The sequence below is a fragment of the Staurois parvus genome, unplaced genomic scaffold (genome assembly GCF_062004578.1).
Source record: "Staurois parvus isolate SC_StPar_1 unplaced genomic scaffold, SC_StPar_1.0 ptg000361l, whole genome shotgun sequence".
NCBI classification, from domain to species: domain Eukaryota; kingdom Metazoa; phylum Chordata; class Amphibia; order Anura; family Ranidae; genus Staurois; species Staurois parvus.
The window spans coordinates 6,476,011-6,503,741 of NW_028318157.1; the positions used below are offsets into that span (position 1 = coordinate 6,476,011).

The window sequence follows — 27,731 nt, forward strand, 5'->3', positions numbered from 1 at the left end:
CAGTTCCTTCACATTTACAGCGGTTGAAACATTGTATCTATTTGTTTCCATTTAGGATACAGATGTTTTTATTCGGAAACAAATAGATACAATGTTTCAACCGCTGTAAATGTGAAGGAACTGTCAGAGAACTGTCAGAAATAGCGGAGCTCTCTGCAGATACACTTTTTGCTGTACTGGAATTCTTCTTCTTTTCATTCTTCTTCTTCTTTTCATTCTTCTTCTTCTTTTCATTCTTCTTCTTCTTCTTTTCATTCTTCTTCTTTTCATTCTTCTTCTTCTTCTTTTCATTCTTCTTCTTCTTCTTTTCATTCTTCTTTTCATTCTTCTTCTTCTTCTTTTCATTCTTCTTTTCATTCTTCTCATTCTTCTTTTCATTCTTCTTTTCATTCTTCTTCTCATTCTTCTTTTCATTCTTCTTCTTCTTCTTTTCATTCTTCTTCTTCTTCTTTTCATTCTTCTTCTTCTTCTTTTCATTCTTCTTTTCATTCTTCTTCTTTTCATTCTTCTTTTCATTCTTCTTCTTCTTCTTTTCATTCTTCTTCTTCTTCTTTTCATTCTTCTTTTCATTCTTCTTCTTCTTCTTTTCATTCTTCTTCTTCTTCTTTTCATTCTTCTTTTCATTCTTCTCATTCTTCTTTTCATTCTTCTTTTCATTCTTCTTCTCATTCTTCTTTTCATTCTTCTTCTTCTTCTTTTCATTCTTCTTCTTCTTTTCATTCTTCTTTTCATTCTTCTTCTTCTTCTTTTCATTCTTCTTCTTCTTTTCATTCTTCTTTTCATTCTTCTTCTTCTTCTTTTCATTCTTCTTTTCATTCTTCTCATTCTTCTTTTCATTCTTCTTTTCATTCTTCTTCTCATTCTTCTTTTCATTCTTCTTCTTTTCATTCTTCTTCTTTTCATTCTTCTTCTTCTTCTTTTCATTCTTCTTTTCATTCTTCTTCTTCTTCTTTTCATTCTTCTTCTTCTTCTTTTCATTCTTCTTTTCATTCTTCTTCTTTTCATTCTTCTTCTTCTTCTTTTCATTCTTCTTTTCATTCTTCTCATTCTTCTTTTCATTCTTCTTCTTATTCTTCTTTTCATTCTTCTTCTTCTTCTTTTCATTCTTCTTTTCATTCTTCTCATTCTTCTTTTCATTCTTCTTTTCATTCTTCTTCTCATTCTTCTTTTCATTCTTCTTCTTCTTCTTTTCATTATTCTTCTTCTTCTTTTCATTCTTCTTCTTCTTCATTTCATTCTTCTTTTCATTCTTCTTCTTCTTCTTCTTCTTCGTCGTGCCCCGTGACTGCCCAAATGAGTGAAGTGTGCGGTGATTCTAAGATCGACGGCACTCATCTGCATGTCATACTGACTGACAGTATTATTTCTCTTCCCCAGCAGACTCCAAGGGCATTTAAATTAAAGGTACAGTGTTCTGCACTAATATAAAGGCTCTCTGAAGCCTAGAAACCCTTTTAATAAGTTAAATTCGCAGCGAATAAATTTGCATCGAATCGAATTTCTCCCGCAAATTCGGCGAATCGAATTTTTGAATAATTCGCTCATCTCTAATAGTGACGCTGCGAGATCAATGTGGAGTGTTTGTCGCAGAGAAAGAAGCATGTTTTTCATGGATATTTCAGTGATAGGTTGATCAGAAGCAGGGAAAGATTCAATTAAAGATGAAATAGTATTGTGAGGTAGAATTTGTGAGAGAAAAAGTTGATTGTCAGAAGTGGATTCCGTATCCAATCTGGGCCTTGATTTAGCAGGGCTGCTTGCGGTGGGAGACAGGGGAGGAGAGGACTCACCTGGGTCTCCTGGGTACAGTGATGCTCTCAGTCTGGGAACCAGGTGCTGTGCTGCGGTGTCTCTGTCACAGGAGATGTGGCCGTTCATACTGCAGCCGGCGCCATCTTGGCTGCATGAGGGGACAGCAGGGAAGAAGCTTGTCAGCTTCCCTGGCTGTACTGGGGCTTTCCTCCAGCGTGGCATGGTGTGGAGAGGGTTAATATACCCTTATGTAACTATTTGGGCACTCTGTTCTCCCTGGTGTCATCGTGGGCCGCGTCTCTGCTGGCGGGTGGACGGAGCTCCATACACTACACGTCCATCCCGGAGCCGGCCGCGCATGCGCTATCAGCCTCCTTTTTCAAAACTATAAACAACACATTTCTCCATTTCTTATGGGCTTGTAAACCAGTAAGATTTCAAAGTGATTTACAGGACTTCTCTTTCTAACAGGCCACACGCATCCTTACTAGGGTGTCCATAGAGCAGGCCACGACTGCTATGCCTCTAAATACCCTACACTGGTATCTTAATGATGTCCCTTCCATAACTAGGTCTCATCCTGTTACTAGCATCACATGGGCTATCTGACATTTTTTCAAAGGAGGACATTTTCCTCTCTCCTTCACCTCTCTTCCCTGTTCTGAGCAATATTTCCCCCCTCCCCAGAAGTGGAAATATCTTGATTAGTCCACATGGGTATCTATTGAGTCAACAATGCCTCGTGTTAGACCATCTGACAAAGGATATTCACATGGCACACCTGAGCTTTTGGAGGACTGCACAACTTTAACATTTTATCTGCTCTTTACCACCTGTAGACAATTTTGCCAGACTCCTTATATGGCTCAAAACTGAGTGTAAACTAAATGATCCCCTCAGGTATATGGTTTCCTTAATGTATAAGTGATTAAACTCACTGACCCACAATACATATATAACAACGTGGGAGCGAGACCTGCAAGTACAATTGACACCAAAACAAAAGCATAAACAAACAAATCCTCACTATAAAATTCTGGATTCGAGATCTTAAAGAAGAGCTATCACCAGAAGAAAAAGAGTTTTTTAAATTCTACAGGGGTCTCTGTGCTAATAAATCAGATCCCCATTAAAATCAGAGCAGTGGATGTTAAACGAAAGCCTAAACATATGGGCTTCCCCATGGGGGGATGTTACAGCCAACACTGAGCCCTGTCCCCTCTCCATTCTGTAGCTTGGTGTTTCCCCAATTCCTTCTGTTCAATATACATGGAGTTCAAACTTGCTGCCTAATATTCAGGCACATAAAGAGTGGAAACCATCAAATTGGGTGGGGAATGGGGTGGAAATGAGTGCAGCTAGAGAAGAGTGCTTTCAGTCACAAAAGCACAAGCTGATGACAGCACACACCACCAACTACACTAGTCTGTCTCGTACAAGTGTAGTAACCAGTACATGCTACTGCCAGCTTCTGTTTTTGTGATTGAAAGCACTCTTATCTATCTGATGTATTTCACAACACAAGCTGACAGTTTCCACTCTCTCTATGTCCTGAATAGCTGGCAGCAGGTGGCAAATGAGAAGATAGCATTGTGCAGTAAAGGGATTGCACAAGCTCTGTGTGTACTTCTTGTCATGTTGTCACTTAGAAGTACATTTCCTTTGATTAGTGCTGTCAGATAGTGTCTCTGATTTTTCTTCCGATTTCAGTCTTAGAAGTTTTGGGTTCAGTAAGGGAGAGATGCAGGTAGTAGCTGTACTTGGTTTGAACTTCTTGCATGAACCACATATTGAATCTGAAAAGAGGAAAAAGACAGAGGTAGAAAGAGATGTATTAAAAGAGCAGCTTGCTGTGGTGACCAGGTGTTTGGAAGACACTGCAAGCAAGGGATTTAAAAAGTAGAAAACTCAAAGTACAACCAGAGTGTGTTCAAACTACTGCAGGCAGAGCTGAAGATCTGGATGAGCAGTGCGCAGCCCTCATGATCGAGCCTAATGATGCCCTAACAAAGGCCCAAAGCCTGTAAGTAGGAGTAGGACATGTGCCAATATTACTTCCCATAAGTGGAAAGATGTGAAGCTGATCAACTCGAATAGAGATGGCCGAGTTTATTTAGATTAAAATAAAAATATATTAAAAGGCAAGGCCTATGATCTCCAGGAGAAACATGTCTGATTTAATAAAGGTGGGGGTTCCTAGAGAAGAGATAGGACGTCTACACCAGCATTGCTTAAAAGGTGGAAGCAAGTTTCTGGGAATAGTAGATTCAGTCTCATTAGGTGTTTTTGTTGTCATAGACTGGGCACATTTCTATAGGGTGCCAGGCTGTAAAGTTTGGATAACAGTGTTCCTAGGACAGCATGGAGAGAGATGCAGGTTTATTCTTTCCACTGGAAATCTATGCCTTTTCATGAAAGTGTTACAAGGCAGCAGTGGGCAACCTACAATAGTTTTGCCATTAGAAATGGGCAGACAGAAAAATGTGAGCAGTGAGCTATGTTTTTGGCACAGTTGGAAGGAACATATAATCTGCTTTGTCTTTTACTCTTTTAAGGTAATGAACATCAAAGAGGTGGATCAGCCAGAGAAGATGACCAGGCCAGATGGGATGAGGCAGACCAGAACAGGAGATGAGAGCATGAGGAAGATGCAGATGATTTCCTGGTGGTGGATGAATTGGAGTGAACTTTCATCTGAGCATTTCCTTATGGTCTGGAGGACAAGAGACTTTTATCTGGAACTTTCCTTCCATCTACACAAACTGCCATGGACATTGCCAACTCCGCTGAAAGGAATGTTGCAGCTTGTCGAGGGACAAATTTCAGATCGTCCAGAACATACAGGGGTCAAAAGGGAATTTTTTCCTTCCATTTATAATGCAGGCAGTTTATTTAGCCCTCTCCTGGACAAAGGTTGTAAAGATGTTGAGAATTGCTAAGTTTCTAGTTTTTCACATATCTATAAAAATAAAGAGGTGGAATGTGTTGCTATGGATACGTGGTGTTTTTTTTATAACATAAATATAGAATTTGTTCATGTGTTGTTTTGGAAGCCATGCCTTCACCATTGCTATGCAAATAAACCCATTGAACTGTTTTTGTGAACTCAACAGAGGAAGCTCGCTATGGGATATGATGTAGCAGGTAATAGGGGGAGGGTGATCAAACTCTAAACATGTCATGTGCTCAGACAAAGACAGAGTTGTTCTGGAAGACAAAGAAGCAACATTTGTATATCGGACCACCTGGGTGCCTCCTGCCCTCCAAACCCCTCTAGCAGACCAAGAGCTAGTACCAGCACTTTACCCCAAGCATTGTACACAGACAAGATGTTGATGTAAAAAACAAAGGAATCACTTTATTGAACAGAAATACAAGTTTTATACACTTCAGAAATAGGGGCAGTCCCCACATGAGCAATAAAAACAAATATTGCACATTGGGGCAAACATCCCATAATGTTTAGGTAACAAGGTAAAGTTGCCATAAGACTGATCACATTATGTATGATTAGCAAACATACAGAAACAATAGGTGATACAATTAACAATGGGTATTCACAACTATAAGTCTCACAATGGGAGAGAGATACTTAACAGTAAACACATAACACCTTGATGAACAGATTACAGCAGGAGACTCCAGCATCATGTTTTTTTGAGCTGGTTATATTAACATATGCTCTAAGTCTCTGAATCCAGGAGGGGGTTGCAGCAGTCAATGATGGTTTGAGCTGCCTTTACCCCACCAAAACATAGAGACCCCTCTATGCAGTCCCCTCTAAAAGCCTTTATCTCAGTTGAGTCTGTCACAAGTTGTTCTGGAGATAGAGGAGAACAGAGTGGTTTTGGAGACTTGGAAGAGAAAACAGTGTGTTGGAGGATTTTGGGAGAAACAGGAAGCAGTCCGGAAGATCCTGGATTTTAGAAGATGACTCCACCACAAAGAAAGATCCAAAACAAGTAACTGTTTTAGTGTATGCCTGTCACAGATAGTCAGCGTGTGTATGTTTTAGGCATATTTTCTTATGATTTGTATGTCCTGCAGTTGTATGTGTGAACGTTCTGTTCAGTACAGCACATTATTACACTACAGAATGTTATTTGCTTCCTTGACTTATACCGCAAAGTAACCTTATAGACACCAAGCAAAACAAATAGCTAAGCAGGTGGGCAAGGCTAACTAGATGACATCAAAACCCCTGCATGGATGTCGGTACAAGTGTCTATGTGCACAGGATCCCCTGAGGGTGTTAGCAAGCTTTCTTTTCCCCTGGTGGTAGTTTTTCTTTAACACTCCTGCATAAGACACAACAGATTCACAACAGATCAGCGCCTGATCCCAGAAATGCCTGATTTGATTGGAGACATGGGTCAACGCCTGGAGACCTTTTGCATATATTCTGGTCTTATATCTCTTTGAAAATAATTCTAAGTTGAAGTACACCACATTTTGCAAATGTTCACTGAAATTCTGCTACCAGGTGCCCTGGCATTCTTTTACTCATCATAATAGACTTAAAGTTTTATAAAACAGCCTTCCTCCCTCATCTGACTAATACTGCCAGGAGTTGCATCACAGAACTACCAAAAAAACACCCTCATGCTCCTTTCATTGCCAAGGGGATAGCTAACCTAAATGAAATTAAATAAATGGAAGTAGGAGCGGACTGACAACTCATGGGGCCCCCAGGAAATAAGAGATAATGTTGCCCCTTGTGTCTCCACCTACACTAAAGCCAAAGCCAAAGCCACACCCACACAACACCCCTCCTACATATTGCAGCTCAGCTGCATTGAAAGGGAATTAAAAATAAATTTAAATATAATAAAACAACTTTGTGGGGTTTCCTCCATCTATACCAAGCCCATCTGGTCTGGTATGGGTTTTGAGGGGAACCCCACGCCAAAATTAAGAGAAAATGGTGTGGGGTCCCCCTCAAGATCCATACCAGACCCTTATCTAAGCATGAAGCCCAGCAGGTAAGGAAAAGGGGGGGACAAGTGAGCGCCCCCCCACCTGAACTATACCAGGCCACATGCCCCCAACATAGGGGGTGCTTTGGGGGGGTTCCCCCAAAGCTCCTTGTCCCAATGTTGATGGGGACAAGGGTCTCTTCCCCACAAAACTGTCTGGTAGTTGGGGGGTATCGGCATCTGGAAACCCCCTTTTGCAAGGGGGCCCCCAGATCCTGCCCCCCCCATTTGAATGAGTATGGGGTACATGGGGTAGTATGAAAAAATACAGGAGACAGTCTTTGACAAGTCCTTTATTAAAAGAAGAAAACTAAAAGAATGTCCCCCGCAGTAGATCCAATGTCAATCATGATGCCTGCCGTTACCCCAAAAAAAAGAAAAATAGAAGGCTCGCTTACGAAGCTGGCTCCAGGCCGTCTAACTGCTCCGCTGGCTTGACATTTCTTAAATATGTAAGGGGCGGGGCCCCTTGTGCGTCATCAACCGGGGCATGCTGGGCCCCTGGGCCAAGGTTGTGGGGAAGAGGCCCTTGTCCCCATCAACACGGGGACAAGATACTTTGATGGGTGGAGCCCCCTCTGCCCCAAAGCATGCCCCATGTTGAGGGCATGTGGCCTGGTATGGTTCAGAAGGGGGGGCACTTGCTCGTCCCCCCCTTTCCTGACCTGCCGGGCGCATGCTCGGATAAGGGTCTGGTATGGATTTTGAGGGGGACCCCCACAGATAGAGGGGGGACCCCATGCCGTTTTTTACATTATTTTGCCGGCATTCTTTCTTTTACAGCTGATAGCTGAAACATTACCGCATAGTTTTCACTACTAAAATACAGCATGACTTGACAAATAACTCTGGCCGTATTTTAGTAGCATTATTTGGTGAATTCAAACTTTTTTTTAAAAAAAATGCTATGCAGTATCCTACCATATACACGGATGCAGGAAGATACCGCTTAGTGAATTGTGCCCAGTGAGCCTCTCACTGGGCCCCCTACTGACTCAGGGTCCTCAGGCAATGCCCAAATGGTCAGTTCGCCTCTGAATGGAAGGCATCATTGGCTCCAACGGAGGTGCTTTCAACAGATTTTAGCTGACTTGGTTTTATTAGAAGGAATTCCCTGAATTTGAAGTTCTTATTCTCATTCACTCTCCATCCCAAATAGAATGAAAGGCTTGAAGGATAGGCAGAAATAGTCCCAGGATGGGAGGAGGTGGAATGCCTTACCCTCCATTTTTCTTTATCTCTTCTTTACTTGCATCCCTATTCTTCAGCCTCTCTAGCCCACTTTTTGTCCCCTAAAGACTTTATCTCTATTTCTTCTTCTCCAAAACATTCTTGAAAATAAAATTATGGTAGAAAAAACCCGTCAGATGCATTCTTTACATAATTTTTCAGTTTTAATTAAAGTTATTGTACTTGGGATTTACTTGATTCGTTCTGTTGACACGGGTCCTTATTTGATTCTGTGCTATGTGATTACATCTAATACTTTTATCTGCATCTTCGTACTGAAGCTGGCCATACACCTACAGGCTGAAAAAAAAAAACAATTAATAAATTCCTTTATCCACACTAGACAGCCGAAGATGACAGATGAATCTTCCACTACAGCTATTGTATTTTGACAGCCAACCATGTCAACTGTGAAAATGCCTGAACAGTGGCTACATCTGACTTGATGCAGCTGCTGTTCAGCTGACAATTTTCCACCTGTCTCATTTTATTTTTTTAATTAAGGGATGTTGGGTAGGAGACTGTTGAAAATTCACACAGTGTATGGCAAGCTCAACAGTTAAGTGGTATCAATGCTGACATTGTAGTGCATCTAATGTATGAACCCTTTCTTAAAAATAAAAAATATTTTAAAAAATGGAGACTGTTCAGTGGAAATTGGACACTGTGACTATAGGAATATTGTTCTTTTGTTGTTGTTGATGTTTCTTTCTCTTTTTTCCCTTTTACTTACAAATTCAGTGAGTAAATATTATAATCCTTTTTTCCTTTTTCCTACATATTCTATGTTGAGTACACTTGACTTGCTTTTCTTATACTACTGATATATTAAAAAGAATGTCATGTATTATAAACAGAAATTTTTAAATTGTTACTTACATAATAAACCTAATACAAATGTATTGTACCAGGAATAAAACTGCAACTGTCTGCGGTGGGGTAAAGGGTAGGGAACCAATATAATAATAATTTAAAAAAATTAAACTAATTAATGTTACATAATTGTGTTGAGAAATAATGTTGAGCAAAAGAGTTTAAACTCAAATATTTGTTTAGAATGAATTTATAACTTTGACAGAACAAACTGCTCTAACAAATCAGCATTTTTTAATATATTGGAGCAGCAATATGTCACATTCAGTTGCCTTTGCTTCAACAAGAAATGGTATTGTGAAAGATAATGAAAGTGGAGCATTAGCCATTAATTACAACCACACTAGAACAGCAGAATAAATGTCTTTAATATCCACTGAAAAACCAGTAAACACAATGGAACAATAGCTAAAGACATTTCAGATCTTGATATGGGCAGACCTATTCTTGCCACACATCAGCAATGTTACCCACACAATTTTCTATCCCCATAGAATATATATCTATTAATAAATCCTGCCTCAATTTTACATGGGAAAATTTTCTCAGCCAGACTGCAAACAAGCTCTTTTCTCATCTACAAGGAGGGTCAGTCTGCACCAAGGCTTCTGGGTAATGATCATAAATTATGTGCTTAATGTTGGAGAAAGTAATGCTGTTGGATAATAAATTGGGGAATGTCCCATTATCGTCTACAAAAACCATAACCTTTTAAGTGCTAAAGGGTCCAGTTCTTTTCAACAACAGACTGAATAAATTAAAGGGTATTCACACGTACATGCTAAAACCTTTTATGTGTTCTTTAGGGTTATAGCCACTTAGGTACATATTTTATTACAAAAGAGCAACAAACCGTATTTTACGTCAAGTAAAACTGAAGACTGTTGCCAGCCAAGCTGCCCTTAAACATAAGTCCAACTTTCAGATAAATTGGTTACTTTAAGGCAAAACAACAAATATTCAACTTAGGACTCTTTCACACAGGCTTTGAATTCTAAAGCAGCCTTTAAAGCACACTAATGCACTGATAGCATTTATGAGTATTTTGGACGCGTTGCACAGATGTTCAAGTCATGCTCCTCAAATGCCCTGTGAGATTTTTATTTATTGTTTAAAAGGCTAAAATGGGAAATGATCGAGCTTGATGCTTTGCAACAGCACCTTAAAGTAGAACTATGGCCAAAACAGTTATTTTCACTTTGGATAGAACAAGGGAGGGTTATAACCCCTGTCAGATTCTTTTTGACATCTGTGTTTCATTGCGGAGATTTCCTTTCCTTTCCTGTCCTATAGCCAAACAGGAAGTGAGAGAAAATCACTGGAAATTAAGGGAATTCCTTGGGGGCTCCCAGGTCACCAGAACTAGTGTTCCCATTGGGAGATTTCCCCTCTATTACTTTTGTGGGGACAACACAAAATGTGGGATTTTTTTTTACTTTCACTGTCAATCATAATGGAAAACAGGACAAATGGTGAATCTCCATAATGGGGGTACATAGAGCAATAAAAACTGACAAGTGTTCTATTCCCTCTCCACTCTATCCAAAACTGAAAAAAAAAGTTTAGTCTTTAGTTATGCTTTAAAGAAAATGTAAACTCAAAATTTCATATTTCTGATATGTGACTGCTTTACCATGTACTTGTATGAAAAAGTATCCTGTTTTTTCTTTTGTATTGCTTCCTTTGTGTACAAGTTCTGGTGTTCCTGCCTGTCCCTTTGATTTCCTATTAAAAACTGACCACACTAAGCAGGGGAACACACTGTGATCAGTTCTCTAGTTATGCTGGGAACTCATCTTGCTCTCCTCAAATGATCAGACTTGTGGTGACTTACAAAAAAAAGAAAAAAGGTATTTATAATTTTTTTATATTTATGCACAAATGTTTTGCCTTTCATTAAGTTGAATAGGTTGTTTACCAAGGTGAGGGTTTGCAATCATTTTTATGTGCTGTAAATGCCATAGGCATGTTTACACTACATTTATGGTGCACTTGTGATGCATTTCAATATCAGTGAATGGAGGCAGTTGCAAAACATCAACATCTGTGGCAGTGTTATTTTTGCCTTGCTGCAACACAAGACAAAGCTAACGCTGCTGTGTGTACACCTCCATCTACTCTCTATTTTAACAGTTTTGAGTGGTACTGGGAAGTGTTAAAAGCATAACCCAACCACCTATTATCAACTGACAGAAAAAGCCCTTATAAACAATATTTATTACATTTCTTACTAGGTTATGTATTGAAGTATGTAATGCATCCTTTAGAAAAACCATAAATGTGCACCATTACATAAATAGCTGCATATGCATTCTGTAGACACAGTTATGTCTACTGTTTTATAATGAATACAAAATGTGAACATTTTCCACTTCAAGAACTTTATGAGCATGACATAGTGTTGCAGGTTATACTATTATAATACGTTTACTAGCATTGTTTTTTTCACGAATCTCCAATTTCAACTAAAACATTTCATTCTGTGTTGGACAGAATCGGAAGGGTTAGAGCCTCTTGAAAACTTTCTTGCCTTTTGAGTTCCAGTTGGAGAGCTTTTCCCTTACTTTCTATCAGGACACAAAGCAATAGGTGTCTCCAATGTGAACAAAAAAACAAACAAACAAAAAAGCAAAAAAGCATGTTTTTAGCAGATGGGGAATGGAATTAGATGTTCTGAAAACGTCTTTTTTGCTATCCATGCCTTTTGTGCCAGTGACAACTGCATTCCCAATTTCTTGTGCAGATGTCACAGGGACAGGAAAATATTCCTATTTAGGTCACAGACAGACATACAGAAAAATGTATCTCTTCCCACTTTATATTAAAAACTACAAGTTATGCTATATTTAGATAAGTAAAAAAATATATATATTTATAATTGTGTTTCATTGTACATATATGCTATGTTCTATGATGGAGTTGGTGCTATTCCAACAGAAATGCTCTATTATAAAATGACAACTATTTAAAATATTGGCCACAGGTGGATACATATCAGTAACACTGTTTAAAATGAAAGTAAAATGTGTTAATTTTTAATTTTTTAATTTTTTAATTTTGGATGGATAGCATGGGTAAGGTTCAGAACCCTTTGGCAGTCACTTTATAAATGTTTTTTCACAAAATTCACATAACATTCTTTGAGGATTTACACAATTTTCTAATTAAATCTAATTGGGTGAAAGCTGTGTGAATTTCATGTGAAAATATTTATAGACACATTTTAATGTCATTTAAGTACTGTCTACATCATCAACAGAAAATGAGGGGAACCTCCCAAAAGGGACTCACGCAGCTACAAAAAGTTAACAAAGGTTCCAAGTCATCTCCTTAGTATAAAGTAAACCCATTGAATGCACATGTCATAACTCTAAGCTGCTTATGATCCCAGTATCTCTGACTTTATGTGACAGTTCATGAAGTATTGCAAAGTTTCAGAATTTCCTAAATTGATTGCTAACACTTTGCTCATGCATGGCCCATAGAAGCAGACACAGACAAGACACAGAAACTTATCCAACTGTACTTGAACATTAGGAATGTAGTGAGAATGTTGTTAGATTTTGCTTACAGACCTCCTTTATTATAAAAAATACATAATGAAAGAGACAAAGGTGTTATTTATATATCTCACTTTAGAATATTATATAATATACCTGGTTTTATTTAAACATTATAAAACATTTTCAAGTACAAATAAATTTTTCCCTATCATTTGTTTTTTTTTTTTAATAATAAAATGTACGTCCTCTAACTCTGCTGGAGGGGCCTAGAACATTTTGTTAATGATTAATATAAAGTCACTGGAATTCCACAGTTATTGAGAGTCTTACGCCCAAGTATGAACGGCATTGCTAGATCAGCAAAGGCAGTTGTCAAGGAAACCTCTGTGTAATCTATTTAACCGGCTCCCAAAACACCAATCAAGGTCAGATAACGCACTCAAACACCATACGAACACTCTCATATGGCATAAAACTTTGTATCAAGACAGCAGGGAGGAAAAACCTCATTAGGAAGTAAGGGGGAAAACCAAATTCAGTTCTGAAAGGTGTTAATTGGGATAGCAGTTCTCTGTGTAATAATACCGTACACGCGGTGCAGTTATTTCCACACAGGTTGTAAATACTGAAAATTTTTCTTAGAGGTTCTGTTTAGCACCAGAGTTGGTTTATGTGATTTTACAGAGAAAATACTTAGCATACACTGTCTGTATCATCACTAATCATTATCACTGTGATTAACTCTGATTGAATGCATTTACAAATTAGTACCATGTAATGCAGCACTTTACAGAGCAGATTGAATTCAGAGATCATTCTGCCATAGGCACATGTCACAGAAGACCCCCTTTCATCCAGGCTCATTCTGCAACCAAGAACAGGCCTTATTCAATAAAGAGTTCTTATACTTAAAATACTGTATACAAAAAAAGGCAAAGCCTTTTTATTGTTTTTGGTAGTATAAGGAAGGGTTCGAACCCATTAGGATTTCATTACTGTCTATGTCTGAGCTGGGGAAGTTTCCTTTTCTAACTGTCCACTTTCACCAGGACTGAAAATCCAAAATTCTGAGTTGTCATCAAAACAGGAATAGAGGAGAATACCTGTTTAGGTGCAACTTTACAAGAAGAGATTTCCCTCCCTTTGGAGAGATGTAAGGGACACCACAGAGGCATGCACCTCTTTACCAAATGAAGAGATTTCCCTCCTTTTGGAGAGATGTAAGGGACACCACAGAGGCATGCACCTCTTTACCAAATGAAGAGATTTCCCTCCCTTTGGAGAGATTTAAGGGATCACCACAGAGGCATGCACCTCTTTACCAAATGAAGAGATTTCCCTCCCTTTGGAGAGATGTAAGGGACACCACAGAGGCATGCACCTCTTTACCAAATGAAGAGATTTCCCTCCCTTTGGAGAGATTTAAGGGATCACCACAGAGGCATGCACCTCTTTACCAAATGAAGAGATTTCCCACCCTTTGGAGAGATGTAAGGGACACCACAGAGGCATGCACCTCTTTACCAAATCACAAGTCACACAGTTAGATTGATTTGCTAAAAGCAAATACACTGCTCACTTTATAAGGAAAGTTACACTTTGCAAGGGAACTTGCCCCAAAGCTTAGTGAATTCAGAGAAATTTTACTTTGCAAAAAATATCCAATCACATGCAAGAAAAATAGGAAAACAGCATTTTTTACTTGCATATGATTGGACAATTGAAATCAGCAGTGCTTCACCTCATTCATTAAACTCTGGGGAAAATGCATTTGCAAAGAGCAACTTCCCTTGGAAAGTGAACAGCTTATTTACCTTTAGTAAGTCAATCTCAATATTTCCCCAGACAAAAGTAGTATACTACATTACTAGGGATGAACCAATGATTTGGTCAGAACCAGGGGCAGACTGACAACTCATGGGGCCCCCGGGCAATAGGGGATCATGGGGCCCCTGTGTCCTTGCCCAAATGCAAAAAAGCCTATGAAAAAGGTACCAGGGGCATCTCATGGGGCCCCCTACTGACCCCGGGCCCTCGGGCAGTGCCCGAGTTTCCAAATGGTCAGTCTGCGCCTGGTCGGAACCTAGGTTCAGTCTAAACTTTGGGGCATTCAAATGAATGCCTGAACTTATGCCCATTCAGGTCCCTGTTTGGTGGGAGATGAACATCATGTATAGAAGTGGTATTTCTTTGGCTTCTACATATGACAGCTTTCAGTTGTCCATGGTTGTTAAGGAAGCGATGGGTGCTCTATATATATATACAGTCAGGTCCATAAATATTGGGACATGGACACAATTCTAACATTTTTGGCTCTATACACCACCACAATGGATTTGAAATGAAACGAACAAGATGTGCTTTAACTGCAGACTGTCAGCTTTAGTTTGAGGATATTTACATCCAAATCAGGTGAACGGTGTAGGAACTACAACAGTTTGCATTTGTGCCTCCCACTTATTAAGGGACCAAAAGTAATGGGACAATTGGCTTATCAGCTGTTCCATGGCCAGGTGTGTGTTATTTCCTCATTATCCCAATTACAATGAGCAGATAAAAGGTCCAGAGTTCATTTCAAGTGTGCTATTTGCATTTGGAATCTGTTGCTGTCAACTCTCAAGATGAGATCCAAAGAGCTGTCACTATCAGTGAAGCAAGCCATCATTAGGCTGAAAAAACAAAACAAACCCATCAGAGAGATAGCAAAAACATTAGGCGTGGCTAAAACAACTGTTTGGAACATTCTTAAAAAGAAGGAACGCACCGGTGAGCTCAGCAACACCAAAAGACCCGGAAGACCACGGAAAACAACTGTGGTGGATGACCGAAGAATTCTTTCCCTGGTGAAGAAAACACCCTTCACAACAGTTGGCCAGATCAAGAACACTCTCCGGGAGGTAGGCGTATGTGTGTCAAAGTCAACAATCAAGAGAAGACTTCACCAGAGTGAATACAGAGGGTTCACCACAAGATGTAAACCATTGGTGAGCCTCAAAAACAGGAAGGCCAGATTAGAGTTTGCCAAACGACATCTAAAAAAGCCTTCACAGTTCTGGAACAACATCCTATGGACAGATGAGACCAAGATCAACTTGTACCAGAGTGATGGGAAGAGAAGAGTATGGAGAAGGAAAGGAACTGCTCATGATCCTAAGCATACCACCTCATCAGTGAATGGTGGTGGTAGTGTCATGGTGTGGGCATGTATGGCTGCCAATGGAACTGGTTCTCTTGTATTTATTGATGATGTGACTGCTGACAAAAGCAGCAGGATGAATTCTGAAGTATTTCGGGCAATATTATCGGCTCATATTCAGCCAAATGCTTCACAACTCATTGGACGCCGCTTCACAGTGCAGATGGACAATGACCCAAAGCATACTGCAAAAGCAACCAAAGAGTTTTTTTAAGGGAAAGAAGTGGAATGTTATGCAATGGCCAAGTCAATCACCTGACCTGAATCCGATTGAGCATGCATTTCACTTGCTGAAGACAAAACTGAAGGGAAAATGCCCCAAGAACAAGCAGGAACTGAAGACAGTTGCAGTAGAGGCCTGGCAGAGCATCACCAGGGATGAAACCCAGCGTCTGGTGATGTCTATGCGTTCCAGACTTCAGGCTGTAATTGACTGCAAAGGATTTGCAACCAAGTATTAAAAAGTGAAAGTTTGATTTATGATTATTATTCTGTCCCATTACTTTTGGTCCCTTAACAAGTGGGAGGCACATATGCAAACTGTTGTAATTCCTACACAGTTCACCTGATTTGGATGTAAATACCTGCAAATTAAAGCTGACAGTCTGCAGTTAAAACACATCTTGTTCGTTTCATTTCAAATCCATTGTGGTGGTGTATAGAGCCAAAAATGTTAGAATTGTGTCGATGTCCCAATATTTATGGACCTGACTGTATATATATATATATATATATATATATATATACATGTATATATATATATATACAAAAGAAGCAGGGATAGCAGTGACATCAATGCCCAAATATGGCCACTGTGAGTATTTGGGCAATGACATTGACCAAATATGGCAATTGCCATATTTGGTCAATGATGTCCCCACGATCTTTAACATTCCCTTATATAGTTGCTGGTATTCAGTGAGGCGTAGCATTGGGATCAGTCGATTGCTTCAGGTCTATCAAATTTATTTCTTTTGCCTTTGTGTGGAAATATGACTGACAAAAGCTTTACAATGAGGAATATTTTTGGGAGATTTTGTTTTTTAAGTACTTGTCAGATGTTTGGCTGTCCTTATTTTTAGGTAACATTTAATTTTGTAAATGAGTAGAAGTACCATGTACGACTCTCTCATTCATGTTGGGGGGGCAGTATCTGGGGGACCCCTTATTTTTACAGGGGACTTTCATATTACAATAAACCCCCTGCATGCAAACCCCCTCAACCCCTGGCTCAGAGCTGCGGGGGGGGGGGGTGACCCTTGTTCTCACGAACATGGGAACAAAGTGCTTTACTAGGCATCTGTTAGGCGGCACTGACTGGCACTGATAGGTGGCACTGATGCACACTGATAGGCGGCACTGACTGGCACTGATAGGCGGCACTGACTGGCACTGATAGGTGGCACTGATTGGCAGCACTGATAGGTGGCACTGATTGGCATTGCTAGGTGGCACTGACTGGCACTGATGGATGACACTGAAAGGCAGCTCAGATGGGCACTGATATGTGGCATTGATGTGCATTGGTATGCACTGATATGTGGCATTGATGTGGCACTGATAGGCACTGGCACGTGGCACTGATCGGCACTGATAGCTGGCACTGATGGACTTTGACAGGTGGCACTGCTGGGGCTACACTGATCATCAGGGCACACTGATCATCAGTGCCCTGATGATCAGTGTACATGTCCCCTCCACGGAAAGCTGATTACCGGCTCTCCTCTCCTCTCGAGCTGTCAACCGGCATTTCCGTGTTTACATGTGATCAGCTGTGATTGGACACAGCTGATCACATGACCGAGCCGACATCTGAGGGACACAGCGCAACGCCGATCGCCGCGCTGCGCGCTCCCTGAGCCGCGCATGCGCGGTGAGAATAGGAGGACGTCATATGATGTCCTCTCAGAACGAGAGCACCACCTTGTGCCTGTCATTAGACTATATGGCGGGCGGGAGGTGGTTAAAGAGATTGGGCAATTTTAGTGTTTCACTTTAAGTAGTTAAAAAAATAACTGCTCCTGACTGAATAGACTTTTTAAATACTTTTTTTTGCATTGGTTCATGTTCCCCAGGGCAGTGACAACACCCCTCCCATGCTTTTTATTTTTTTTGCAACCTCTTGCCTATTAGTACAGAAACTGGATAATTTAGACCATTTATTTTAGTATGTATTTGTGGGCTTGGCATCCAAACCTCTTTGAAGTCTGCCGAACCCTGTTTGAATTGAACTCAGGGCAGTTTGGCTCATCTCAAACCTGGCATTTTTATTTGGATTGGAGAATTATTAGGGAGCATTCAATAAATGAAACAATAAGAAGGAAAAAGGAACATTAACCATTTAATCTCTGGAAGATTTTATCCCATTCATAACCAAGGCATTTTGTGCTATTTGGCACGTGCAGTTAACTGGTAATTGTGTGATCCTGCAAAACTTTACCTAAATGAAATTTATATAATTTTTTTCACACAAATAGAGCCTTTTTTGGTGGTGTTTTTTTCTATTATATTAAGAAAAAAAGCCTGAAAGGTTTCAAAATGAAAATCAAATATCTTCATAAATTTAGGCCATAATATATTCTTCTACATGTCTTTTGTAAACAAAACAAATCCCAATAATTGTATGTTGATTGGTTTGTGTGAAAGTTATAGCATCCACAGACGAAGGTATATATAATTTATTTATTTTATACTAGTAATGAAGGTGATCAGAGACTTATAGTGGGAATGTAACAGTGTGAGGGCAATCTGGCACTGGTTGGGAACTAATATTGTGCTTAATCCGCACTTGGCAAAAAATCAATCATTGATATTCACATATAAATATCAAAAGACAACTGTTGCTGTCAAAAAAACATCTAATATATAGTGTATAACATAGTATATAGTATATAAAATACTATATAGTGTATAACAAACAAATAAAGTCCTATAAACAAAATATCAAAGTCCACCAAAAGTGTGCAAAATCTTCATGCAACATCTGTGCACCAACCACTAAGTGATTATAATGCCGCTTCCCAAATCCTTAGACTCCACAACTCAAGAGGTCTAAATCAGCATTTAAAAGATGACAAATCCCAGATGGATGAATGGATGGATTCAGCTCTTTTCCTCTCACACCTTAGCAAGCCCCAAGCATCACTATCTCATGATTGGCATGCCCCAAACGTGGTCACTGGATCACTTGTCATATACCAGTTTCAGTAGCAAAAGCACATATCAAGAAAAGAGCAAGGGAATCCCATAGTGAAGTACTGTTTATAACCATGTATTAATAAACCAAGTGGGTACTCACAAAACAGAATAGTATGACAAGCATATCACACAGTACTTCCTGGGCCTGCGTGTTGATGTCACCGCTAAACTCTGCCCTATACATGTTTCATTTGACGGGCGTCTTCCAAGGGGCAACAGAGTCACTGTTTGGGAATTGACACTGACATGTCCAGTGACACTAATACAGTGATCAGTTATAACACTCTACACTGTCACTGTACTAATGACACTGGTTAGGAAGGGGTTAAAATCTAGGGGCAATCAAAGGGTTAACTGTGTGCCTAGCAAGTATTATTTACCTACTTTGCAGGGAGAAAAGAAAACAGCCACATCTCTGCCCCATGTACAGAGCCCTGTACTGTCATTTGGTAAGCCAAATCCACAGGTCCCGGCCATAAATCATTGGCCAGGACCTGCTGATCGACTTGTGCTGTGCCAAATGGCAGCACAGATGGGACGGCGGGTGCACACGTGAAATGCTGGATCATGTATATGTATGTGGTCTAGCACAGATTGGTCACCCTGCCGCAGTATACAGTATATACGAGGAGCAGTCCATAAGCGGTTAATGTATCACAACAACTGACATTTGCTCTGCAGAAGTGCAACAGAATTCTAAAGACTGCTTATAACACACTTTATGAATTCCAGGGATTATCTGCTGTCCAAGGAAAGCTTAAAGAGTCAAACTAACAAAAACTGATATTTCAGTTGTCGGTAAATGCTGGAGAACCAAACCACCTAATGACTACTTATATCTCAAACACTCTATAGGTTTTTATACACGTTTGTTTGTTTGAGTTCCAGGGTTTTCACACTCATATTAATCAGTCTGAGGAATTTTCACTTTCAATGTTGATATTTTGTTTTAGTCATAGGAATAGCCAGGGGACGATGCAGGTCACTAGGCTGAACCTATAACTAAGATATCTGTTTCAAGTTGACATTTACTTCCTAAATTCTAATCTATATTTTTTGGGACTATTTTGTTAGTGTTCAACACTTTCTTCACTGTCCTTAAATAAGTGCCCCATAAACCATAAAAGGATATATAGTCTAAGGAAGTTTTCAGACATTTTACATTGTCACTAGTTTCTTTGAAGAAATGATGAAACGATTACTGACAGCAGAACAAATATTATTATTTAAGATGTAATTTTAAGTTACCGCTATGAACTTCAACACAGTTCTCTTGATGCCCTCTCCCTATGAAGGGTCATTGTTTCTATGAATCATTTTTATGCCAGCAGGTATGGAAGGGGTAGTTGAAAACCTTTTGATCTTTAGTCCAGAGGATTACGTTTATTTAAAACTTTGAGTGTCAAAGGGGTTAAACAGCTTAGAAATTCATTGTGCTAATGGCTAACATAAAATGTGCTCTATTTAAAAAAACAATAAACATATGAAAAGGGGTTTCAGAGAATGTTGGTGCTTAAAAAAACATTTGTATCCAATTTATAGAACATTTTTTTCAGGACCTGTTACTCAGCAAAGAGCTAAATATCGGTCACCCTTGTGGCAAGTTACAACTTTTTGTGTATGTACTTTTTGTGTATGTACTTTTTTTGCCAAATTGCTTTTTTTTTCAGAACTACTATTTATCTGACATTTGTCTGAGTGTCTGGCCTACAGCGTCCATGTTAGCATATTCTTCCTCCATGACATTTCTCTGCTGTAGCTTATGCAGTGAATATATGTAAATAATAAAGTGATGAGAAGTAAGTGTATAGCAAACAAGCAATAGCTTACATTTTTTGACAGGGAGTACATGGTTTTGCCAAGTTGTATGACATCATTAAAATTAAGAATGGTGTGAAAAAGAGGGATTTAGTTGGAACAAAGTGAACTCCATAGGTCAGATTCTCAGCAGTCAGCACGTTTAGCTTCACCAAACAAGTTTCACTCTCTAGCTCATCCTCAGGGGTAAAGAAAAACCTGAGGATATGCTAGAGCATGAAACGCATTGGGAGGAGCTAAGAGTGCTGATGTCCCACTGCCGCATGGTCTGTATGTGGAGGCCATCTTTGGGAGTTGTAATTATTGTCATTTTCACTTATGCTTGCTGAGCCTAATTTTAGAATAAAATACTACATATATATATTATCTTCCGTAAAGGAGACTGTGATGATCGCGGCATCAGACCCCAGCCCTTCTCACCAAACTCGTGACCAAAGGACTAGCCAATCTAAAACCGTGCTGTCACGTGCGCAACAATGCCACGCCCAGCTGCACCCTGCACAAAGATTTTCCAGCTAATGGACCACAATCGATGTACCTGCAGTCTGAGAGAGATTGTTACTGGGTCAGGTTAATTACGCAATTAACCCTTCACACTGCCACCACCTCCTTTTTGTACAGAGAAAGAGGAAACTCGGCAATATCAGCAATAAGACAATGATGATTGAATAATCGTCTGTATACCACTGTCACCACAGGCAGGGTATACAGAAGTTTAAACACACACAGTAGTGCTCTTCAGAGACAGGGGTTCTTAGTTTGCATTAAAGAGCTTTAGAAACAGTTCAACACTTTCAGAAAGTAAGATATATTACTAAAGGGTCAAAAGGGTGCAATACAAATATTTACAGAAAAAGATGTAGCCAATATATATATATATAAATATACAGAGAGCAATAACACAGCAAAGAGATAACAGAAAGAAATTTAGGGAGGTAAGGTACTTGCCAAATGTCCTGGTTTAAGCAGATCAAGTTTCCTGAGCCAAAAGGGTGCCTTATCTCCCAAAGTTAGTTCTGATGTTAAAAGGGAGAAACTTCAACTTAGCTCAACTCAGCTTTGCTTAACTTAATGAAACATAACAGCCTTTTTTATAGGAACTCAGCAGGATGTCTCCTTACAGCAGATAACCAATCGCCTCATTTGGGGAAGGGTGTTGGGGCGGAGACCCAAGCTAGAACCAAAAACCCTCCCAGTTGATGTCCTGGTTCATAACTTACTCTCAGTGCATTTAGCAGCCTTGCCACTAGTAGATTAATATGCAGACGCATCTACTGAACGTCTAGATATGAAATATGACATACCTGCTGGGACAGTTAAGGAGATATCATTTTCTGCTCTCCTGTAGATGTCAGGTAGGGTTTGTAATATATCAGGCGGCTTGTATTAAAGTGTCCGATCTGAATTTATGCCTGTTTTTTATGTAAGTCTTTCATATTCCAAAATATGTAATCATAGGGGAAAATGGATGTTGAATGTGATGTCTGGTTTATGACTACCTGGAATGTCTTTGAGCTCAGTGAAGGACTTGGTTTATGGCTTTACGATCCTTTTCCAGCAAGAGTCTTGCAGACATACGGGGGCCAGGCTAATTGGGGTTTATAGCCATGAGCTCTCCCGCTGGGCATTGATGCCTTTGATCTCTGCATCAAACAGACCACATGTCACTCAACAGAGAGGGAGGGGGGATTTTGGAGAAGGAGAGAGAGATACAAGATGGAGGGTTTGGAGCAAAATGGATGACCGCTTCCATCTCTGTGTGCATGATTGCTACAGAGACCACTCCAGAGGATAAGAAGTTGTGACCTTTTCCTATTGGGAGACAGCATAATGCCTATGCACTGCCTGTAACTTAAGCAGCCACAATTTTCTGGTGAGTGCGGAGTGTTGGTGGTGGTTATCACGGTTGAAAAGTGTATAAAAGGACCGGCATCATTTGGATATTATTTAAAGGAGACACATTTACATTTTTAATTTGTATGAACATGTTTATTTTTGCATACAGACTTTTTCAGACTTGTTGATGAATAGAGTTGCATACATAAATTTATATACACATTTTATGTTACCTAAAAGGACAGTGTTCATTTATCCTAATCTTTTTCACTAGAGGTATAACTCCTTCTGTGTTTTCATTCATATGTGTATATGTCACATTTTGGGGCAGCACAGTGACTAAATGGTTAGCACTTCCACCTGGCAGTACTAGGGTTGTTGGTTTGAATCCCAACCACAGCACCACCTACCTGGAGTTTGCATGTTCTCCCTGTGCCTGCATGGGTTTCCTTTGGGTACTCTGGTTTCCTCCCACACTCCAAAGACATGCTGGTAGGTTAATTGGATCCTGTCTAAATTTGCCCTAGTATATGTATGTATGAATGCATGTTAGGAACCTTAGATTGTACGCTCATTGAGGGTTAAAGACTGATGTGAATGTACAATATACAGGTGAAACTCGAATAATTAGAATGCCGTGCAAAAGTTCATCTATTTCAGTAATGCAACTTAAAATGTGAAACTAATATATGAGATAGACTTATTACATGCAAAGCAAGATAGTTCAAGTCGTTATTTGTCATAATTGTGATGATTATGGCTTACAGATCATGAAAACCCCAAATCCACAATCTCAGAAAATTAGAATATTACATGCAATCAATAAAACAAGGATTGTACATAGAACAATATCGGACCTCTGAAAAGTAGAAGCATGCATATGTACTCAGTACTTGGTTTGGGCCCCTTTTGCAGCAATTACTGCCTCAATGCGGTGTGGCATGGAAGCTATCAGCCTGTGGCACTACTGAGGTGTTATGGAAGACCAGGATGCTTCAATAGCGGCCTTCAGCTCTTCTGCATTGTTCGGTCTCATGTCTCTCATCTTTCTCTTGGCAATGCCCCTTAGATTCTCTATGAGGTTCAGGTCAGGTGAGGTTGCTGGCCAATCAAGCACAGTAATCCCACGGTCATTGAACTAGGTTTTGGTGCTTTTGGCAATGTGGGCAGGTGCCAAGTCCTGCTAGAAAATGAAGTCAGCATCCCCATAATGCTCGTCTGCGGAAGGAAGCATGAAGTGCTCCACAATCTCCTGGTAGATGGCTGCGTTGACCCTGGACTTAATGAAGCACAGTGGACCAACACCAGCAAATGACATGGCTCCCCAAATCAACACAGACTGTGGAAAATTCACACTGGACTTCAAGCATCTTGCAGTGTGTGCCTCTCCATTCTTCCGCCATACTCTGGGTCCTTGGTTTCCAAATGAGATGCAAAGGTTGCTCTCATCAGAAAAGAGGACTTTGGACCACTGAGCAACAGACCAGGTCTGTTTTTCTTTAGCCCAGGTAAGATGCTTCTGACTTTGTTTGTTGTTCAGGAGCGGCTTGACAAGAGGAATACGACATTTGAAGCCCATGTCCAGGATCCGTCTGTGTGTGGTGGCTCTTGATGCACTGACTCCAGCCTCAATCCACTGCTTGTGAAAGTCCCCAATGCTTTTGAATGGCCTTTTCCTGACAATCCTCTCCAGGCTGTGGTCATCCTTGCTGCTTGTGCACCTTTTTCTTCCACACTTTTCCCTTCCACATAACTTTATATTAATGTGCTTTGATACAGCACTTTGGGAACATCCAACTTCTTTTGCAATTACTTTTTGAGGCTTTCCCTCCTTATGGAGGGTGTCAATGATGGTTTTCTGCCCAACTGTCAGGTCAGCAGTCTTTCCCATGATTGTGATTCCTACTGAACCAGCCTAAGAGACCATTTAAAGGCCCAGGAACCCTTTGCAGGTGTTATGGCTTAATTAGCTGATTAGAGTGGGACACTTTGAGCCTAGAATATTGCATCTTTTCACAATATTCTCATTTGTGGATTTGGGGTTTTCATGAGCTGTAAGCCATAATCATCACAATTATGACAAATCACGGCTTGACCTATCTTGCTTTGCATGTAATGAGTCTATCTCATATATTAGTTTCACCTTTTAAGTTGCATTACTGAAATAAATTAACTTTTGTACGATATTCTAATTTTTCGAGTTTCACCTGTATGTTAAAAGCTTCGTAAATTGACAGCACTATACAAGTACCTGAAATAAATAAATACATTTTTGTTGTTTTTCACATTTGAGCGCTGTATTTTTTACTGTGAAGGTTTTGGTATATTGACTTTAGTGCTAGCTGCTGTTTTCTCCATTTTTTCATTAGCACTGACTTTATACTGTCTTGATATTTTGAAGTAGGCCTATTAAAAGAAATTATTTAAGAATAAAATATCCTTATCTTTCTCTGTCTTTCAACTGTACAACAAATTCTACACATTCTTAAATTGTGGCTCTTCTCTAACAGAACAATGTTTCCACCCTTATCTTGTCTTTCATGACAAGTTCTTTATTATCTTGTAACATCTTCAAAGCCTTAAAGGAGAAGTACAGTCAAAGCTTTTTGGCTGTACTTCTGTGGATCACAGGAGTGCAGTTTGTTCTGCACTCCTGTGACCCGTTTTCAGCTGGCAGCAGGCTGAGGCCCGCTGTTGGCTGACGTCACTATGCCGGTCCAAGCTGAGGAAAGATCCCAACCTTAAAGTCAGGATCCACCCCAGAATCTGAAGCGGTACCTTGCTCGGTCTCTCAGTGATCTGCTGAGAGCCTGAGCCAGCCACTCCCTCCTCCTCCACAGCCCAGCACTCCAGTGAGCATTGGGGAGGGGGCAGAGCAAATAGCAGTACTGGCAGTCACCACTCTCCGCTCAGAGCGGCTGTGAGAACTCAGCGATCGGCGGTCATGTGATCTCTGAGTTCTCACACTTAGAGCTGGTGGGGGACATATGCAGCATCGGAATGATGCTGTATCCACCTAGGTAGGTATAATTGGGGGGAAAAAAAGTAAGGGAATGTTTCTCTTCATGGAAATCTCACTTTGAATACCCCTATCAGATTTGTATCCCCTGTATCCATCTGAAGGTTCATGATTTTTAAATGTTTGCCAACGTACATTCATTTTAGCTGTGTATGAATAAAATTTATGTGTTACAGGTTAGTGGGTTCTGAGAGATTGACGCACAGCTCTTACATTGATTTATCAGTGCCTTCCCCACGCTATCCAAATAAATAAATAAATAAAAAATTGTCAGGACAAGGTCAGCAATAGTAGGGAATACATTTTTCTCAGTAAAGATTTCCTTTAATCATAAACTTGACCCTGGCCCTAGCCAGTACAACATCATAAGAACATTGTATTGAAATTCATTGGTCAACCCTCATAATATTTTAATTATATAAATTGAGAAGTATTGACAGTTAGGTGTATAGCTGTTATTAGAGTAACTAAAAATGATCTTACTCTCCTTTAAACCAAGATATCAGAACAGAATGTATGTATAACTTTAACCTGCTTTATTCTCGCCATGAGCAGAAACTCATGATCAGGTCCAATTAATGCTCCTAAAATTAACTAAAGAGCATAACAATTATTGACAGGAGCGAGGGTGTGTGGGACCCTCTCAGCTAGAAAATTGTTGATAAATAACCTTACAAATTTCATTTGTATAGTTAACAAGGGTAAAAATTAAATCAATTAATACTCACAATATTTTATATGCAATAAATAATTATAATTTCCAAGTTTTAACTGTCCATGAAACAACACAGAGGCATTTGCCCACAGGAACCAAAAATCTAATTTTCTCATGCTTGCAGCACAAATAGCTAATGTAATTTGCCTGTGTTTATATTAAGTCCTCTATGGGCTGGGTTGTTCCCCAGAGAACAGAGCATGGAACAAGTGAAAATTTCCCAGCTGCCACTGAGATGGTACATACAGAAATATATTCTAGGCATCCTTGGGTATGGCTCATAATTAAGGCTTCTGCTATGATAATGTAGTAAACCTACAGCACAGCTATAGCCATGGGTATGCATTACATGTGCCACAGGCCTGTATAACAGCAAGTGAAAAATGAAGTGCTGCTAAGCTGTATATTATAAGTTAAATTAGATTTGCATTCTCTGTCTGCATTTTGAACTGTATAAATGATATTGTATACATAAATTAATATCAGGAAAAACACTTATTCAAAATCTAAAGACCTTTTTATGATAAAGCACAACTCTGGACAAATTTTTCATTTTAATTTTGAACTAAATCAACCATCAATCAATTCCCAACTGAAATCTCTCTCTCTCTCCCTCTCTCTGTCTCTCTCTCTCTCTCTGTCTCTCTGTCTCTGTCTCTCTCTCTCTGTCCCTCTGTCTCTGTCTCTGTCTCTCTCTCTCTCTCTCTCTCCCTCTCTCGCTCTCTCTCTCTATATATATATATATATATATATATACATATTTATAGTATATATATATATATATGTGTATGTGAATAACCAAATCAAAATACAGTGGCACAGTATGATACAATAACCATACAAAATATATAGTGTTTCACATATCGGTGCATACAATAAATCTGCAACAAATATTCATACATGACCAGAAAATTCCTCAAACATGGGGCTTTAAAAGTGCCTAGTAATGCAATTCATAAACTATATTGTTAAAGAATAAGTTCACTTTGCAGGTAAAGAAAAATTGTGCATTTATTATTTTTGTTTCCTCTAAAGCATTGTACCAGCAGTCAGCAGATTGCTGGTGCCATGCAGGTCTATCTTTGACCTGTCAGTGTATCTGATGATATATCCCATATGAGCAAACAGATACTTACTGACAGGAAGGCTCAATGAACATGTTACAAAAAGTGAACTTATCCTTTAAAATGTATCAATTTATTATACAGTATTTATAAAAGCATTATAACACGTGGCATACTTCTCCCAACCAGGGGCGGACTGACCATTTGGAAACTCGGGCACTGCCCGAGGGCCCGGGGTCAGTAGGGGGCACCATGAGATGCCCCTGGTACCTTTTTCATAGGCTTTTTTGAGTTTGGGCAAGGACACAGGGGCCCCATTATCCCCTGTTGCCCGGGGGCCCCATGAGTTGTCAGTCCGCCCCTGCTCCCAACAAACCTTTCTACTTCTATGGTTATGGTTATTTTTCCCACCCTATTCAATATCACTTGACACCTTAATTTTTCCTGAAGCTAAATACTGTGAGGTTGAGGATAGATGTGGCCGGGGGAGTTACTGAATTTATCATAACGTAATCTGGTCTCAAATATCCCACTTTTTCAGGTTCTGTAAA

At 39.7% G+C, this 27,731-nt stretch overlaps 1 long non-coding RNA gene across 1 annotated transcript in view; it reads left to right on the forward strand.

The window, feature by feature from the left end:
* LOC149456503 (uncharacterized) overlaps positions 1–4,747 on the forward strand; it is a 126,208-nt gene extending 121,461 nt beyond the window's left edge. The window contains exon 3 of the long non-coding RNA XR_016313864.1: positions 4,308–4,747. This is a non-coding gene — a long non-coding RNA (uncharacterized LOC149456503). The remainder of the gene's footprint in view (positions 1–4,307) is intronic.
* Positions 4,748–27,731: the final 22,984 nt, after the last annotated feature.